Here is a 15,504-nt window from a genome sequence, read left to right on the forward strand (position 1 = left end):
AGAGCAAAGGAAGTAGGTGAAAGTGTTTGTTTGCTCCGTGATTTTACTATATCATTTTAAATTAATTATATGTTATTTATGTATTAAAAAATTAATAATATTTAATAAAAAAGGTAAAATAGACATTTATGACAAATCTACTTCAACTGCTTCAACGGTGATTTTACTATTTTATTCTTAATTAATTATTATAAGTCATCTAAATATTTAAAAAAATATTAAAAGAGGTAAAATAAGAAAATGATAAATTAACTATTGAGTTTTAAGTTAACTCGAAATCTTATATGAGACCCGCTTAAATTTTTTCACACTTATTTTTTATAATAATTTTGCTATATCACTTCTAACAAGTTATTATGAGTCATTTAAGACATGTCTGCTTTGCTGCTTCAATTGTGATTTTACTATATCACACCTAATTAATTATTATGGCTACATAAACATTAAAAAATTAATAATATTTCTTAAAAAAAGTAAAATAGACACAAAACGATATGTCAAAATAAAAAATTAGTTGACTATCAAAATTATATTAGTACCACATAGATTGGGATGGGACTGTTGGACAATAAAATTTTTTAGATCGAAAATAAATAATCGAGATAAGAAAAATACTACAACAATTGATTTATTAATTTCAATATGAGTGTTACAATCTATATGAATCCTCTTATTCGTCGTTTCAACTATAAATTCAAGGGCTTCGAGCTTGATCTTGAACTTGAACTTGATTGGTGAACTTGATGGATTTGATCTTGATTTGTGCTTCATTCCAAGGGCTTTGTAGCTTGTTCTTGAATCTTGCAGTCTTGATCTTGAATCTTGATTTGCGAATTTGATGAACTTGATCTCGACCTGCACTTGAATTCAAGGATCTTTGATCTTGTTCTTGAATCTTGAAGTCTTGATCTTGAAGCTTGAGCTTGTTCTTGAACCTTGAAGTCTTGATCTTGAAGCATGATGAACTGATCTTGAATTCTTGAATTTGTAGAGAAATCTGCTACGTTTGATCTACGAGTTCTCTCTTACTTCTTGATAGAATTGTTAGTGCTTTTTCAGAATTATGAAGCCCCTATTTATAGTTGTAGAAAATAAAGAGTCATGATACATATGAACTTTTAAGTAATATGGTCTTGATAAATATGAACTTTCTTTTAAGTGACATGACACATTTTATGGGCTTTTTAATTCACTAGGTCTGCTGCATCATTTTGACATATGGCACGGTCCTATTGACTCCTTCACTTAACTTGACATGCCACGTCATTCAACACATGACACCAAATTGGGCCTCTAGAATATGATGACATCTTGAGTTTGCTAAAGTGGGCTTAGTCATTTGTAGCTCAAATTAATATGATGACATCTTGGGCTTGCTAAAGTGGGCTTAGTCATTTGTAGCCCAAATTAATGGTCTAACCCAATTGAGATTGAACTATAATTAAATTCATATATGTTTGGATTTAACCAATTAATTCAATTATATTAATCCGCAATATTTGTTTGAAATTAATATATTTTGAATTTAATATAATTTGAATTTTGTACGAATTTAAATTTAATAAAATTTTGTACCTACAAATTGCCCCCTGCTTCAAGGCTAGTCGAGTGTATACTTTAGAGACTAGACTTGAAGTATGATTATTTAGGCATGATATTTAATTTTAAATAGATTTTGGAAAATATTTTACCGTCGTACTTAACCAGGAATAAAACTCTTCCAATTTGAATTTATATTGGAGAATAAAACAACCTTCAATTTAAATTTGTATGGAAAAAGAAAACAACTCCCAATTTAAATTTATATGGGAGAAGAAAACAATCTCCAATTTGAATTTGTATTAAAGACGAAAACTCTTCCAATTTGAATTTGTATTGGAGAATGAAATATCCATCCTACAACTCTATAAAAGAATGTAGGTTCCTGCTTTTTCAGTATCAATTTTGGAATTTTCAAGCCATCAATAATATTGAGGTAATTTCTTTCCCTCCTACTTTTCTCTTATTTTCGTTACTTTTTTCAACACATTATGTTAGTGGTACAAAATTCATATATCATCGTAGGAATATCAAAATCATGAAATATTTGATTTTCCAGAAACTAGAGTTCAATGTCTACAACATATCCAAAACTCAGGTTTAAATTCCTTCAACATAATTTTCAATAATTTTTTAAATTAGCCCTGAATTTTATCATGCTGAAAATTTTAGATCTGCGCACCTCTACTAAAATTTTCATATCTCGATGTAGGAATAATGAAATCACGAGGCACTTTATTTTTTTGAAACTAGATTAAAAAATCTATAACATATACGAAATTCATGATTTAAGACCTTCAACATTATTTTAGACAAAATTTTGAAGTTGACTTTAAATTTTGTCATGCTGAAAATTCCAAATCTGCACGCCTTTATTGAAACTTTCAAATCTCGAAGTAGGAATGACGAAATCATAAGCCGCTGGATTTTTCAAATTCCAACTCAAAAATATATAAAATATACAAAATTTATGATTCAACACCTTCTGAATTATCCTTGATAATTTTTTGAAGATGCCTCTGCATGCTGATATGTTTTCAATTCAGGTTTGTGTAGCTTCATGAGACCAATCATATCTAGGTGTGGGAGATTTAAAACTGTGAGTGGCTTTTTCCATCGGAAAGAGGACTCTAATATTTACAACGCCTACTTTAGGCAAGCAAACTCAAGAGTGAAACTTGATCCATCTTTGACAATTGAAATACTTATCATATTTAGGTGAGCATTCCTTATTTTTTTTCTCTTGTTTCTTTTTTTCTCTTTTTTTAGGTGAATGACAAGATCTTGTTCAAGATAATGTATTTTATGCAACGCTTATTATGGTGAAAAGAGATAGATACTTGTCACATTCCTAAGAAAAGGTAATTTCATGGTAATCTTACGGCTCATAGAAATGACTACTCATCCCCGCCCTAAAAAAGGTAATTTTATGGTAATCTTAGGGCGCACAGGATGGCTATTCATCCCCGCTCTAATAAAAGGTAATTTCATTATAATATTACGGCGCATAGAGACGGCTACTCATCCCCACCCTAAGATAAGGTAATTTCATGGTAATCTTAGGGCGCACAAGGATGGCTACTCGTCTCCGCCCTAAGAAAAGGTAATTTCATGGTAATTTTAGGGCGCATAGGGATGACTACTCGTCCCAGCCCTAAGAAAAGGTAACTTCATGGTAATCTTAGGGCGCACAGGGATGGCTACTCGTCTTCGCTCTAAGAAAAGGTAATTTCATGGTAATCTTTGAGCGCATAGGGACGGTTACTCATCCCCGCCCTAAGAAAAGGTAATTTCATGGTAATCTTAGGGTGCACAGGGTTGGCTACTTATCCCCGCCCAAAGAAAAGATAATTCATAATAATCTTAGGACACACAAGGATGGATACTCGTCCCCACCCTAAGAATAGGTAATTTCATGATAATCTTAGGGAGCATAGGGACGGTTATTCGTCCCCGCCCTAAAAAAGGTAAACTCAAGAAGGTTTGAAGGACTTAAAGACTTCAACTTATAGATCAATGCAACTAATGACTCCAACTTTTAGACTTTGAAGGCTTAAATTGAAAGATTTGAAAACTTCAACTTGAAGACTTCAAGTTATAGACATAGAGCATATGAAGACTTCAACTTGTGAACTTGCCAGCTTTAGTATGATAAATTTGAAATCTCCAACATGAAGACTTAGTGAATTTGAAGACTTTAACTTAAGACATAGGTCATCTGAAGACTTCAGCTATCAGACTTTAAAGGCTTTGATATGGCAAATTTAAAGACATCAACTTAAAGACTTAGTGAATTTGAAAACTTCAACTTATAGACATAAAGCATATAAAGACTTCAACTTGCAAACTTTGTGTACTTGCAGGCTTCAGTATGGTGAAAGATCCAACATGATGATTTAGTGAATTTGAAGACTTCAACTTATAGACATCGGCTATATCAATACTTCAACTATCAAACTTCGTAAAATTGCAGGCTTCAGTATGGTGAAAGCTCCAACATGAAGACTTAGTGAATTTGAAGATTTCAACTTATAGACATTGGTCATCTGAATACTTCAGCTATCAGACTTCGTGAACTTGGAGGCTTAAATATGGTAACTTTAAAGCTCCAACATAACGACTTAGTAAATTTAAAAACTTCAATTTATGTCAAAGAAGCTCATACTTCATAGGGGTTTTCCCCCATTGAGTCACCAACACTTGGTGCAAGTCTGAAGATTAATGAAATTAAAAGTCTCTTGAAGACCAAATTTTTTTTTATATGAGGGGGAACATGTATTTTTTTGACACTCATCAACTGAACTTAGAATAAAATTTCAAGTGCCTACTTACCTCAAAAAAGAGGATCAAGTCACAACATAGTTTTGGGTGAGTATTTTTTTGTTTTTGTTTTTTTGTTTTTTTAGGAGTCCTAACTTTTGCCTAGACCGCCTCTTTCGAGGTTTTCAACCAAGCATACTTTTTTTTTAGCCATACACAGTTTATACTCTTGTGGGCCAAGAGTGGATGTGCAGTTTATACTCGTGCCTTAAGGAGTGTCATCTTCCTTCAAATATACTACTTCTTCAAGAACTTGGCATTGATAGGGAAAATTTTCACGCCATCTACATCGACAAGCTTGTAAGCACCATTTGAATATACCTCTTGCATGACATATTGCCTATCCAATTTTGGGCTGAATTTGTCCTCAGAGTTACGAGAAGTAATAATGGGTCTTCTTACTGCAAGGACTTAATCTCCAACTTAGAAGCACCTCAAGAGAACCCTTTTATTGAAAGAACGAGATAGTCGAGCTTGATAAAATTAATGATTTTGTTGAGCCTTCAACCTTTTCTCATCAAGAGCTTCTAACTCTGTAAGACACAACTTAGCATTTTCTTCGTCGGTGAGTCCTTCTTGAATAGCCAGTCTTAAAAAAGGTATTTGGCGCTTAAGTAGTAGGACTGCTTTAACTCTAAAAGCAAGTAAATATGGGGTTGCTTGTGTTGGTGTGTGGTAAGTTGTTCTATACGCCCACAAGGCATCTTTCATTCGTTCATGCCAGCCTCGTTTGGATTTGAAGAAAAATTTCTTCAACAAATTGCATAAGTCTTATTGAATGTTTTGTCTAGATCATTAGCAGCAGCATGGTACATAAAAGACTTGTGCTGCTTGAAACCAACGAGATCACAAATCTTGCTCATCAGTTTGTTATCAAATGGCTTACCATTGTCAGTTATTATGTACAGAGGAATTCCAAAGAGGTAGATGATATTCACTCGAATAAATTCACAACATTCTCCTTCTTACTTCTTTGAGAGCGTTAGCTTTGGCCCATTTTGAGAAGTAATTAATCACGACCAAGATGTACAAGTGTCCACTAGAAGATTTTAGTAGTGGCCCAATAACATACATTCCCCAAGCATTGAATGGCCAAGATGTTACCATTGGGCGTAATACTTTAGGAGGTTGATGTATGAAATTTGCATAAAATTGGCAAGATTTGCATCTTCTAGCATAGTCCAAGCAATCTTTCACCACCGTTGCCTATAATACCCCATCCTTTTAATGTGAAAATGAAGCTTCGTTCCAGACTGATGAGACCCACAAACTCCCGATGTGCTTCTTACAATGCTTGAACTTCCTCTTCTTCCCCCAAACATCACAAAATTACTCTATCAAATGATCTTGTATAGCGTGTCTTTGTAGTAAAGAAAGTGAGGTGCACGACGACAAGGTATTTAACCTTACTTTCTATATTCAATAGCGGTACAACCCATACTTAGCGGATAGTAAATCATATCTAATTTGGAAGAGTTAAAGTTAAGGCCAAAGCAGCTAAGGCATCAGCTTGCTTATTTTATTTCCTTGTCACATATTGGAGGGTTACTTCTCTAAGCTATCCCATCAACTTCTGTGCATAATCATGATATGGTTTTAACTCAGGCTTTCTGACTCTATAGTTTCCCAAAAGTTGTTTGATCACTTATTGGGAGTCACCAAGGACTTGTAATTGTAGTTGCTTCATGTCTACAACCATCTCAAGTTCGAATATTAGCGCTTAATATTCAACAACATTATTGGAGCAATGATTCATCAAGGTAAAAAAGTAAGGGATGACCTCTTCTTGTGGAGTGACAAACACTACGCCAACACCAGCTCTATCACGATGTGTGGCACCATTAGTACATATTTCATGGGGATCTAACTTTAACAACCATTGCTTCTTCATCAGGAAATTCATCGCTCAGTTCCCAGTCATCAGGTATCGGGTGGTCTGCTAAGAAGTTAGCTAATACTTATCACTTTACAGCCTTTTAGGGAACATACACAATCTCAAATTGTTGAAATTGAAGATACCATCTTGTAAATCAGTCACTAAGGAATGGTTTTGACATTACAAACTTAATGGAATTTGCCATAGACACAAGACGGACAACGTGAGCTTAAAAGTAGTGTTACATCTTTTGAATTGAGAAGGCCAATGCCAAACACAACTTTTTGATTGGAAAATACTTTAGCTCATTTAAGTCATTATTCTTCTTGGATAGTAAAGAGAGTTTCCTTTACCTTCACTATTTTCTTGAGTTAGTAATTCTCTAATAGACCTCTCTTGTGCCGCGATATAGAGTATCAATAGTTCCAAGTATGGGTGTCGCAAGAACTGAAGGTTTCATTAAGTATGACTTGATATTCTCAAAGGCCTTGCTACAAGCCTGGTTCATTCGAATGGGGTATCCTTCTTCATGAGATGGCTAAATGGTTGACATTTTTCGACCAGGTTCGAGAAAAACTTTCTTAAATATTCTAGCCTTCCTTGTAAGCTTTTTAACTCATGAATGTTTCGAGGCTCAGGCATCTTTAAAATTACATCGACTTTGGATTGATCAATGTCAATTCCTCTGTGTCGTACAATGAAGCCAAGAAACTTTCTTAAAGTAACTCCAAAGGCACACCTCAATGGATTCATCCTAAGTTGATATCTTTGAAGTAACTCGAACACCATTCTTTGATCTTTTAAGTGGTCGTCTCTCTTTCTTGACTTCATCACTAGATTATCCATATAGCATTCATTATTTTTATGGAGCAGGCCATTAAAGATGTTTTGCACAGCCTTTTGATAAGTGGCGCCAGTATTCTTCAAACCAAAATAAATTACCTTGTAGCAATAAATACCTTTAGGCATACAAAATGCAGTGAGTTCTTCATCTTTTGGTGCTATACGGATTTGATTGTACCCAGATAAACTATCCATGAAGACATTGCCTCATAACCAGTAGTGGAATCAATCATTAACTCTGGTATGCGGATTGGCAAGTCATCCTTAGGGCAGGCATTGTTGAGATCCCGAAAGTTGACATAAACTTAAATTTGGACATTCTTCTTCTTTACTGGAACAATACTTGAAATCCACGTGGGGTATTTGACTTTCAGAATAAAGCCAGCTTCAATGAGTTTGTTAACTTCATTTTCAATCAATAGAACCAACTCTGGCCTAAAGCGCATCTGGGCTTGCTTAATAGGATGAGCCCCATTCTTAACCGCCAACTGATGGACTACTACTTTTGGATCTAATCCAGGCATTTCCTTATAACTCCAGGCAAAGACACCCATATATTCTTTGATTATGTCCATATAAGCGATTTCTTCCTCCATCTCTAGAAAATCACTTAGGTAAGTTGGTCGTGGGTCTTCTTTGGTTCCAAGATAAACTTTCTTCAAGGGATATATTATGGTCTTCACTCTTTTTTCAAGTTTCAATGGAGTATCTTAGCATATTCCTTCTCTTGAGGATCATCATCATTAATGGATATGTGGTAACACCAGAAAGTATCTTCCATCTCTTCATCAACCTTCATTTGAGATGAGACCTCATTCTTATTTTGGGTTGTAACATGATATGAAAAGCTAACACTTTCTTTATCTTTCTCATGTTCCTTGGTATAAACCACAGTATGAGCCTTTGCTGTTAACACCTTGTTGTATGAAACCACCAGTTCCGTCTGCCGCCTCATTCTAGAAGGAATCAAACTTTAGAAATCCTTTTGGATCTTAGGCGAAGAGTGCATTATTGTACTTTGATGACTTCTCCTATGCTTGTTACTTTTCTTCTTATTTAGAGTACCCAACCTTCGAAATATAGAAGTTCTTGCAGTTGATTCTCTAAGTTGATCAAAGATAGAAGGTCTTTTATTAGAAATAGTGGATTCTTCTTCCACGGTGATGTAATTACAAACAACCCTTCTGGCGTGTACCATAGGCCTTCATGTTTCTGCCTGGTTATATTTTCTAATGGAAGTTTACCCAATCATGATGCTTATTAGGATCGTATCCAGTCTTTACAAATAACCTGTAAGCATTTGGATCAAAACCTTTCTTTGTATATTTTACAGGGAGTAAAATAGCAGATTCTGAGCCACAGACTCTCCAAGTAGCCTTGAGGATAGATTTATTGAGTCAGTTCGCCTTACAGATAGAGTTAGCCCCTTTAGTACATTATCTTCGACATCAGATGAATGATCTATTTCTTTCTTTACCTTTGGTATGTAGCGTAGAACAGGAGTTGCCTTTTTCATAGATGTGATGCTTTTTTTATTCAAAATGGAGAGAGGTTTTTTGTGGTGGCTTTTTCGAAAGTCACCGCAATCTTTTTGGCTGCAAGATCATCACACTTGATCTTTGTGACATCGTCAACCCTTTATCATTCACAACATAATTCTTCAAGTAGAATTTTTCATCGGCAAAGTGTGACTCAGCTTCAGTGAATGGCTTATTATTGACAACTATCTTTCTTTCCACTCTGCCTTTGAGGTACTTTAGGCATTGATAGTAAGAGGACGAGATAATTTTGTTCTCATGTACCCAAGGCCTACCAATTAATATATTGTATGAATTTTTGGCATCAATCACGTGCATCAATGCATCTAATCAAAAATCATCCATACGAATTCCCAACTTGATCGATCCAATAGACCTATGGCCCCCATGGTTGAAGCCTTGGATCATTATATGGCTTTCGACCAGTTCGTCAGTAGAGATGCCAAGTTCCTTCATTGTGAGGATAAGAAGGACGTTGACTCTGGATCCCTCATCAATCAAGATTCTATTTATTTTCTTTACTAAAACTTGACCTACTATGTACAAGGGATGATTGTTTAGGGTTCTTCTAAGCAGAAGATCATTATTTGTGAATGTGATTTTGTATCGCATATATGTGCCTCTTGGCGAAGAGATTCAACAAGTTGTTTATAAGATGAAGGAACTTCTATGGGTAGATTTTTACCCTTTTCTCCCTCTTTGATTGTATTAAAACAAGATACCTCAAAGTTGACTTGAGTAGTCTTTACATGGAACCAACTTGATAAGAATTCTTCCAAAGTCACTGGATGTCGTAGTTTTTCGTGGTGAAGCTCCATTATGCTTGTATTCTTTGGAGCTCAACCAGCCTTTGTTTCATTGATTTTCTTACCATACTCCTTCTAGTGGTTGCTCGAATGACTCCTTTTGTAGACTCGTATTTTTGCGTTTGTGCCTAGTTAAAAAAGTCCAAACTTCATCATCACCTTTGTCAACTGAAGAATTGTCATGCTCTAATAATTTTTCATTATGCTCTCCAACACATATTTAGACTGGATCGAGCGAGCCAAAACTGATAGAGATTTGATGAGAGCTGGCCATCTAATCATCGAAGAAGATCTTCTTCTTCTCATTTGGTAATTGCATAACTTTGTCTTTAAACACAAAACACTTTTTTAGAGGGTAAACCACAAGCCTATGATACTTGTAATAATTTGGGTCATTGGTCCTTCCAGCTTCGTTGGGCCGCTTCATCTCTGGGAGTTCAATGAGCTAATGCTTAGGGGGTTCATTAAAAATCTCAAAAACATAAGATTTAAGGAAGAGACATTCTTTTTATTGCATCTCCTTTAAGGTTAACTTTTGATTTAGATGTGCTCGAGAACTTGTATTCACGCTTTACTTTTTGCTCACCTTCTTGGTGACCTACACAGGAGACAGATCGATATTTATGGATTCTTTGTTTTCATTTTTGGGGAATAACTTGCCCCATATTTTGGGTTCCTGCTTATTCTTTCCCCTTCGAGGGTCATGAATACCCGTTACTCCCTTTTCAACAGAAGACATGTTCAACTTCATGTTATGAGCATGCGTAGCTAACTTTTCAAAGTGTTTTGGCTTAATGCCTTACAAGATATATAGGAGCTCCCAGTGTATTCCTTGGACACATATTTCTATTTCAAAAGCTTTACTGAGCCTATCTTTGCAATTTAGGCTCGTATTTCTCTATCGATTGATGAAGTCGATGACTGGCTCATCCTTTCTTTGCCGAGTATTTGTGAGCTCTACCATGCCTACTATACGTCTTGTGCTATAAAAGTGATTCAGGAAATCATGCTCCAATTACTCTCAACTATCGATGGAGTTAGGCTCAAGATCTATATACAAATCAAAGGTGTTTCCCTTTAGGGAATAAACAAACTGCTTAACAAGATAGTCACCGTAAGTTCCTACATTATTACATGTCTAAACAAAGTGTGTAACATTCTGCTTTGGGTTCCCTTTGCCCTCAAATTCTTAAAATTAGGGGGGGGATAGCTGCCAGGCTTTTTGAGGCTATCTATTCTCGTAGTGTAGGGCTTGGCATACAAAAGAAAAGACGTGATGATAATATCATACTTGTCTTTGAAGGTCCCTTCAATGAATTCCTTCAATTTCTCAATCGGGATCATTCCCTCAAAAGAAACTTGTACCTCTTTTGTTGCCGGTATTTGTTTTATAGGATTTTTAGTCTCATGAACCTCTAGAGATTTTCTAGGTGCATGTATAGACTCTCCATCTATCGGGCCTTTCATCTTATCCTCTACCTTATCAATTTGAGTATCTTGATTCTGAACAAATTTAGTCAGACCCTTAATTGCCTTGGTCAGATTCACAAGTTGCTCCTCCATAGACGAGGCATCAGTCAATATTGCTTGCATGATCATTGGAGACGTTGAAGAATAACATGGATTATCGCATAAGTTGATCTTTGAAGTGCTCAGTTTATGCGGTGTAAGTGGAGATAACGTATTTGATGAACAACAATCCCTCTTTACGCCAGAGTATTTGGAATCAGAATGCTCAAGTAGAGCTAGAGTCTTCTTAAGTGATTTCGCCACACTGCTTTCTCCTTCTGAAGCACTTGCATTGGATTTCGTTCCTTTTGGGGTTGAAGACCCAAAAATTTGAGTTGGCATGGATGACACTGGATGTGTTTGTTGCCTTAGCATATTGTCCTTGCTTCCTGTTACAGCTCCTAAGCTTCCAAAAGTAACACCAAGGATGTTTTCTACTTCAGCAGAGAACTTTAAATTAGCAGCCTTGGAAGTAGTTGATTAAGAATTGATCTTCTTAGAAGTGATTTCAGTTATGTTGAACTTTGAAGTTAAAAAAGTTGAGATGAGAGGTAGAGATGGTGATACAAGACTACTAAGGAAACACAAGAAACACACACCAAACAGTCCACTAGTGTAAGAAACCATGGACCTCTTTTGGTGACCATTCTCGGATTCAAGAAAAAGATCAAGAAGGAAGGATTTTACGAGATGTTTAACACCAAAAACATCCAACCGCCAAACTATATTAACAACAATAAAAGGAACAACAATAACAACAATAATACAAACGGCTTTACTACTACAATACAAACTATAAAGCTACAACAAGATAAAGATATAAAGGTAGACAAATGGAGGTATAATCTTAAGAAACAAAGAGTCTATTCCACTCTTAGACCCTTAACACTACATACTACAATCACCTAATGACATAAGAGAGGAGTCCACCACTCAAGCACCAATATATCAAGCAAAATGCAACACAAAAATGATTTCACACTTGTGCAATGCCCTAGTTTCGGTTTTGGACTCTCTCTCTAAGAAAAGTGTTATTTTAATATATTTAAAAAAATAAAGACTAAAACCCCTACAAGGTTCTATTTCTATTACATTACAAAAATAAGAGACAAAAAAACTAAAACACCCTTTAATGAAAAGGGCTTCAAAAGGTGCCCATGGGTGTGTTTGGGGCGGCCTTGTGCACTCCAAGGCCCATCTTCACACTTCAAATTGCACACACCCTTGGTTGCATTCAAATACTCAAAAATCATCTATGGTCATGATCGTACTCATATCATCCTCTCAATCTTGAGAGAAATTTGCCCAAAAATTCACGACCTCACCTCTTTTAGAGAGGCACTTCACAATCTTCTTCATGCGGCCACACATCTTCTCCATCTTCCCCACTTTGCATTTCAACCTCTTCTTACTCTCCATCTTGAGGTTTTCCATCAACCTTAGCCAATTTAATTACCACTTCTTTCCCAAGATAGTACAATTTTCCCTCCTTTAGGATCACATTCTCTGGTTTGGATACTCACTATCCTTGTTCCCCCACCCTTGACATTTGAATCATTGTAATCCCTTGGAATTTGAAGTGTAAATTGATTTACCTTCATACCTTCGGGACTATTTTGGGGCAGCCTTGGTGCTCTCGGTTTGGGCAGCCATGAATGAGCTCTCTTTGAGCTCTCTTTCCACCTCTAATACCGCTTGAAAGATGCCAGTAATAGTGTCAAACTTATGAAGTGTCAAACAAGTGGAGATGTCCTTGTTCAAACCGACTTTGAAATGCACGATTTCATGACTCACTTGTTCTCCCCGGTGATCTAGTTTCAACATCAATTGTTGAAATTCGTCGTAGTAAGCCATGACACTCTTGGTCCCTTGCCTCAAATTGTACAATTTGGTAAGGATATCATGTATATAAGTCTCGAGAAAGTAGCTTTGCCGCATAAGGTTCTTCAACCAAAACCAAGGAGAAGGTTGTCCCCCAATCATCTCATTCCCAAACTGTTTAACATACTCCTACCATGTATTAGCATACCCTTCGAAGTGGGCTATAGCATACAAACTTTATTTTTCTTTGGTGAGATCATTAAGTTAGAAGATTTTGTCACAAGATGACTCCCATGCAAGGTAGGCTTCAGGGTCACTCTCACATTTGAAAATGAGAAGGCTCACTTTAATGGAATTGAGACCTACATCTTGATTTGGGTGGCCATCTCTCACCTCTCGGCCTAAATCACCATGTCTACCCCTCTCCTCTTCTTCTCTCAAGTAAACAATACCATAAGCTCCATAACCCCCATATTTTTCCTCCCTACCATATCTCTCTACACGGTTAGGTCGATTTGGATTAAGTGGATTTGTATTTGGTAGAAAGTAAGACCTTCGGTTTAGTGGAGTTTGGATTGGAATGTAATGCCTTTGGTTAAGTGGAGGGCTCGGGTTTGGTGTTGGTATTTGGGTTCTAAATCCTTCTTGTTGGACTTGGTGAAGTGGAGGGTAGATTGGTCTATCAAACTCTCGGCTTTGGGAATCATTTGGTGATTATCTCGATGGATTGATTATTTGGTGTAGTATTTCGGGGAGATAGTAGGGAAATATTTTAATCATGTCCACTCGAGGAGTTATGATAGTGTTAAGGAGTAAAGGTATGGCTTCGTTGGCTTTCCACTCATTCCAATCTCCCACTCATAGTAGATACATCCCCTTTCAGCGATGTTACATCCCCTTTCACTGAAGACACATTTGTTTCTAATTTCCCAAGACTTACTTGCATTCTTTCCAAAGTGCGGTTGAGGCCCTTAATAGAATCCATGAGAATATTGGTATCATTTCTGCCCATGGTTTGGGAGGTCGTTTCCTCCATTGCAATGTACCTAATAACACACCTACAAAACAATAAATGAGTTAGTTGTAAAAGAAAGGTCCTCACACTATCTCTTTAGTGATTTCCCTCTCGAGTTTCTTCACTCAATCACACAAGTGTGGCAAGCTTGATTGTATTCCATTCTTGAGAGGTGGACCAAGAATTTACAATGACTCAAAAAAATAAAGCACACAAAGGAACATAAACGCAAAAAAAGATTTCAAAACTAACTTACAATCTAGTACTAGCTTGTAAGTTAGATTTGGAATCAACAAATGAAACTAAAAGATCAACATTTGAGCCAAAAATTGTTGTGTGAACAGTAATTTAATGACGTGTCACCTCCTAATTGGCCACGGTCCCACAAGTTTTAATCATCATTCTTGAAATTTTTAGTCCTTATAATTTTGGAATGGAAGACAATTGGTTTTGGGAGGGAAAGCACATGTCTTAAACCCTTTTCAAATACAAATCTCAAAAAGTAAGACTTGACTTGTACTTGTTCCACAAAACAAGGTCCTTGAAATATGGAAAAGTAGTTGAAAAAAGTTAATGTCAAGTCTATGAGTGAAGAGAACTAGTCTTTTCACCAACAATTTGTCTTTCACCTTTTGTAGATCTAAAGTTCACTTTTCTTGTGTTATCAAAAGATGAAAGGGCGAAGAACAACAAGAACACAATAACAATGTTTCAAGACAACAACAACAAGTCAAACATCCAACTACAAGGTCACCTTCGGCCAAGTTATAACAATAACATCAACATACGGTTCACACCTTATCCACAACAACACTTCTAAAATTCAAGCTCAAGTTTTAGATCTAGAATAAAGTGCTAGCAAACAAGAAGGACAACACTTAGAAACAAATAAACAAATCAAAAAATACACAAAGATCTAGTGACAAAGCTCTCGGCCAAAACAACAACAACAAGGAATACACTCTCGGCCAAGAACAACTTCAAGAACACAATTTTTCTCTTTTTTTTTTTTACTTTTTCTAACAAGCAATCCCAATATTTATCTTGTAGGAACAATGTCAACCACAAGCTTTGATACCAAATGATACAATACTACCAAGGAAACACAAGAAACACATACCAAACAGTCCACTAGTGCAAGAAATCGTGGACCTCTTTTGGTGACCACTCTTAGATTCAAGAACAAGATCAAGAAGGAAGAGTTTATAAGGTGTTTAACACCAAAAACAGACAACCACCAAACTATATTAACAACAATAAAAGGAACAACAATCCACACGGCTTAACTACTATAACACAAACTACAAAGTTACAACAAGATAAAGATAGAAAGGTAGATAAATTGATGTATAATCTTAAGAACCCCAGAGTCTATTTCACTCTTGGACCTTTAATTCTACACAATGTAATCATCTATATCTTACAATGACACAAGAGAGAAGTCCACCACTCAAGCACCAATGTATCAAACAAAATGCAACACATAAATGATTCCACACTTGTGCAATGCCCTAGTTTCGGTTTTGGACTCTCTTTCTCTAAGATAAGTGTTCTTTCAATATCTTTAAACAACTAAAGACTAAAAACCCTACAAGGTTATATTTATATTACATTACAAAAATAAGAGACAAAAAACTAAAATACCTTTTAATGAAAAGGGCTTCAAAAAGTGCCCATGGGTGTGTTTGGGGCGGTCTTTTGCACTCCAAGGCCCATCTTCACACTTCAAAATACACA

This window comes from Capsicum annuum, chromosome 1 (assembly GCF_002878395.1).
Source record: "Capsicum annuum cultivar UCD-10X-F1 chromosome 1, UCD10Xv1.1, whole genome shotgun sequence".
NCBI classification, from domain to species: Eukaryota; Viridiplantae; Streptophyta; class Magnoliopsida; order Solanales; family Solanaceae; genus Capsicum; species Capsicum annuum.